This window comes from Chenopodium album, chromosome 1, assembly GCF_948465745.1.
Source record: "Chenopodium album chromosome 1, dcCheAlbu1.1, whole genome shotgun sequence".
NCBI lineage: Eukaryota > Viridiplantae > Streptophyta > Magnoliopsida > Caryophyllales > Amaranthaceae > Chenopodium > Chenopodium album.
In genome coordinates, this window is record NC_137834.1 from 65,581,396 (window position 1) to 65,586,739 (window position 5,344).

Sequence of the window (5,344 nt, forward strand, 5' to 3'; positions counted from 1 at the left end):
TTTTATGCATATGTCAATTATTTTAATCAAAATTACGCACATGAATACTTAGAACTTTTCGAGTCTCATCCACTCATTCTAAATCATTGCCAAAATAAATTTTAGGAATTAAAACAGAAATCCTCCCTAGCAGAGTCGCCAAAAAACTTTAGGGAATATTTCAAGAATCCCACACTTGAGCCCCAATGTGATTATACACTTAAGCATGGTGGCATCCAAATGGAAGGAAGGTAGAGTAAAAGAGTCGCCAACAAGTGTTAGGAACATGTAAATTGTTTACAGGTGAAGGTTACACCCTTCACGATCCACGAGATCTCTAACTCCATAGTGGTCTGGAACCATGACTAGATATTCGGGGATGAAAGTACAAATCCAACCTAAAAGAGATTGAACTTTCCCTAATCAATAAGCCTCTACTTTATTCTTCTCATATTCATGTGCGTTTTCTGACTACCCTTGAGTAGCAGGTACGCATCTCTTCTTTGATCGTTTCATCTATGACCTTTTCCTCTGACAAGTGTAGTCGTGTGCAACTCTACTACTTGCCTGCTCTTCGTGACCTTCGTATGGTCGGGTCATATGATTGGGCCAGCTTGGCCTATGCTGAATTCCTGCTTGGATTGCGACTCACTTATTGTCATCGCAGTTATAAGGGGGAGGTCACTCTTTTAAGTTTCTGGGGGATCGTAGAGGTATATTCCTTTTAGCCAAAGCTTGTTTTAAGTTTTGTATTTAGCTTTTCCTAACACATCAATCTGTCTCATAGGTCTTGTTCTACGAGTATTTCTCTTGTTTTTCACCAGCGAGGCCATCGCCCCGTGGGCTCCCCATTGCTGCCAGTTGGGGAGGACGTATAAGTGACCAGACTGCTACTGTTCATGTTCGAGAGTCACTTTTCTCGGTATTCTTCTTAACACTTTGTGTTTATATTACCCTTAGAAGGACTTGAACTCATAGATGTTCGTTTTGTAGGAAGCTAAGGTTCGATTTCAGCGGTGGGATGGCTTCATCTTCCCTCCACTGGCCATGAAGTACACTGCCCAGCATCAGTATTTTCAGGGGACGTAGGACGCTGTGGTCTATTTGGGTGAGAGAGTTGCGGTTCAACACTCCTCGGATTCTCCTGTTGTTCCTTCTCATCCTCCTAGTCACATGTTCTATTAGATGAGACTGAGAACTCGGGCGGCTAGGTAGCCTGCGGGTTCGGATTGGAGGAGCGATACCCATCCGAACCGTAGCTATGGGGAGAGGCTTTTGCCGCAACTGGCTCCTCCGCCTTGCTTGCCGGAGCTGAGAGACGTATCATTTGTATTTTTACTTGTTCATTTTATAGTCCCCCCCAGAGCCAAATCTAACTATTCGGGTTTTGACTTGACAGGCTTGAACCAGAGAGTTTGTGCCTCCACCGGTGTCCAACATCTTCCAGAGCACTTTTGGTCATGTCGAGGAGATGGTTCTTCTGCCTCCTGAGCCATGGCGCTTCATAGAAGAGTCGATACCTTGGCACCAGACCTCGATGAGCCACTTTATCTGTTATCTTTTTTATGTGTATGCCTTGATTATTTCTGACTTTGTGTCTTGACAGTTTTCTTGCGAAGTGATGCTGAGGATGGCTAGGGGTATGGACGCGTTCCGCTACCAGCTTGTGAGGCTGAGCCACGTGTCGTATTTTATTTATATATATTTGATTCTATGTTTAATTTAAGCTTTTTATTTTTATTTCTCATTTTATTATGCATGCAAATGAGAAAAATTATAACTAATTTTGCGCAAATATTTCCGTCATTTTTATTATCTATGGATGTTATCCCACTTTCTCCCCCAAAAGAAAAAATGAAAAATAAAAATCGAGCTAAAATTTAATTAACCTCAAAATTAATTGCAAAAATTTTTTAAGAATAACTTTACTAATGGATTTGGCTATTTTTCTGGAAATAAGGGCTAAAAATTTTAAATTTCAGTACAAACTCGAGTCGAAGTTAAGAAAACTTGGTTAGCGTAGCAAACAAGTCTTGGCGTGACATAATATTGTCTAGCGTAATGTGACAGTGTTGTCGCAATGCGAAAGGCATCACACCATGCGTGATTTCTGTCGCGTGGCGCTAGAGTTATTTTTCCTAATCCGAGCAGGATTCCCTTGCGCCAATTTTGTGCATAAATAGCCCCCAAATATGACAATTTCTTCATAGTCGAACAGTTTTAAAAATAATCGTAGCTTTTATTTCGTATTCATGTCTAAGAGTTATAGTGATTTTACTCGTGAGTGGTGGCGGTCTCTGACTGCTAAAGAAAGAAAAGAACTTGACCTTTTCCATTTGGGAGGTGTCTATGATATAAAGGGGGTAGATCTTGAAATAAAATTTATTCATACCGCCTTGGAGTATTGGGATTCAGATATTCATGGCTTTAGACTTGGTTATGATGAAATATGTCCTTTACCGGAAGAATTTGGGGCCATACTAGGCTTCCCTTCCCTAAATCTTGGGGTAATTCCTAAATTAAGCTAGTATTATTATAAAGATTTTGAGCGTTTCCTTAACCTTAAGGATAAGGATTTGAAAAATATTATGCATGGAAATAATGTTAACTTGAAATAATTTGCATGCTTTTATTTTGATAGACCACGCTTCGAATCTTTTCATGTTTATAGGAGAATAGCCTTTCTTTTTTGCATTGTAAATCAATATCTGCTTACTAGTGGTAATATTAATGAGGACCAAGCTATTTTAGCACCTATCATGGAGCAGATTGAATCAAGTAGAAATCCAATGTCTTTAATCGTTGGAGAAACCATGCTTCGTTTAGATGCATTAAAAAAAGATCCAAAAGCACCTCTTCGAGGATCTCCAATATTATTACAGGTAGAAAATTAATACCTTTAATTTACATAAATAAAAAATATTTACCTTTGTACAGTAATAACAATTTGCTTTTGAAATTTTACAGACGTGGCTAATGGAGAGGCTTGAATTAATTATCCCTCCTAATAATGTCGACAGCTATACTCCAAAATTCTTTGTGAGATTGAAGAAACGGTGTTCCATAAAGATGGGCCGCCGGGAGCGGAGTAGGATCTTTGAATCTTGCGACTTTTCCATCAAGTTGGTCGTTCCTTGGTGGAAAATTGAGAAGATGGTTGGTGTCAATAGCCAACCTTTTTGCCATTGTAGGGAATATTTCAAGCGTTAATCCCCTAGCTTGAACCCCACTGTGATCATACACTAAAGTACGGTGGCGTCCAAAGGGAAAGAAGATAGAGCAAAAGAGTCGCCAACAAGTTTTTAGGAACTTATAAACCGTTCACGAGGTAATGGTTACACCCCTTAACGATCCAAGAGATCGTCAACTCCATAAGGTCTTGAACCAAATAGGGTTCGGGGATGAAGGTACAAATCCAACCTAAAAGAGATTGAACCTTCCCTAATAATAGGCCTCTACTTTATTCTGATCGTATTCATGTGCGCTTTCTGACTAACATGCAATCAATAGGATTAACCCTAAACCTGTTTATCTATGTTGGTTGAGTATTAATGCACAAATAAATCTATTATTGGCGGTCACTTGAATTATAATCAAATTAACCCTACACAAGATTATTAATTATCTTATTAAGCGTGATTACAAGTACAAATTCCCTTTAAACATGCATAAAGGCGTGAGCAAGCAATAACAATAAAAATAAAGCAACATAATAAATAATCATATAAATCATAATAAAAATAATCATAATCAAAATAATAATCATAATAATGTTAAAGCATAATAGCAAGATCCTAGGCATGATACTAATAAGATTAATAACAAACCCTAGCATGTCACTAAGAAATAAAAATCAAAGCTTTTACCCTAACATGATACTAAAAATCATAAATATTAGGAAGAACATAAAAGGCATCATAACAATCATATTTAATATTAAAATTACCCTAGACATGATACTAGGAATATCATAATAACAACCTAAACATGATATCTACATCATAACATCAATAAAAACCATCAAAATACTTACTTTGATGCCTCGTACCTCTTTCTAATAACAAAATACAGGCATTAGTAACTTTAAGGAAAATAATAAACAAAACGACAATTAAATTAAATAATTGAAAGTGAGATTTGGGACCAAACCCTCAGAAACTAAACCTTTCACGTATAGGGCGAAGGCAACTTCGAATATGGCTAGGTGTATCTAGATCTAATGTATGAGGAATTGTATTTGTAAAAAACTAGGATTAGATAAGAGGGAGAGAGAATCAAGAAAATCTTGATGAGAGTTGGTGAAAATTGGTGATTGTCGGTGATTGAAAACGGAGTTTTTACAACGTTATTTATAAAGAAAATCAGCCAAAAGATAAAATATCAAAACAGAGTTCTGGTGCAGATAAGAATTAATTAGCGCCAACGCTGGATATTGGCGCTAGACGCCAATGCTAGTGCCAGGCGCTACAGCTGGCGTTTGGCGCTGATTCAGAAATTCACGCGTTTTCTTAAAATCAGATAAAAATTGTCGTACAGGAGGATAAAATCGTATTTTTCATCAAAAATGCTCTTTGATTCTAATTAAAACTTTGAAAAGTCAACAAAAGTCAATTTACCAATGCTAATTGAATTAGGAATGAAAAGAACCTTCTAGAAGAATCTAGAAGACTAACACCATTCCTAATTGCATTAGGAATGATAAATCTATATTACGCCCTCCCCTAGATCATTGGGCCGCATATAAAGCTCAGACCGGGCCCAGTTCAGTAAATTGGCCATAATTTCCTCAATATTCATCGGAATTGGGCTTATAATATATCGTTGGAAAGCTCTTTTCAAGGTCCACCCAACTATACTACTATTGGACCCATATCATGGACCAAACAAACTAGATTGGCTGTTTTCTTAAAATAAGTTTTCAAAAACAGAGAGAAGAGAAAAGAAATTAAAACTATCCGCAACACTAAACTTTCCACACTTTCACTTCATTCGATTATGATTCGACGTGAAAGGTACTCATTATCGGGTTTGGTTTTGGGGAGACACAAATGGGTGTCTACAGCCGTCTTTCTAGCTTGTCAAAATAGACCTTTTATTATTCTTTCAGGGTGAGGAGACAATATGATCTAGTTCGATCTATTCCGTCTGGTGTCTTTATGGGAAGTTGCAGCCCAAAAGGTTCCTCCTTCTTTGTCTAGGTATGTGAAGCAATGGATACATGGTCGATCTCAAAAGGACTAGTACAGAGCTAAAAAACTGAATAAAACCAATGTGAAGGACCGCTTAGGGGACAAGAAAAGACCTTCTAAGGAGCGTCTAGGTGAAAAGGTTGAATTCAAGAGTCCTGTCACGCCTAAAAAGAAGA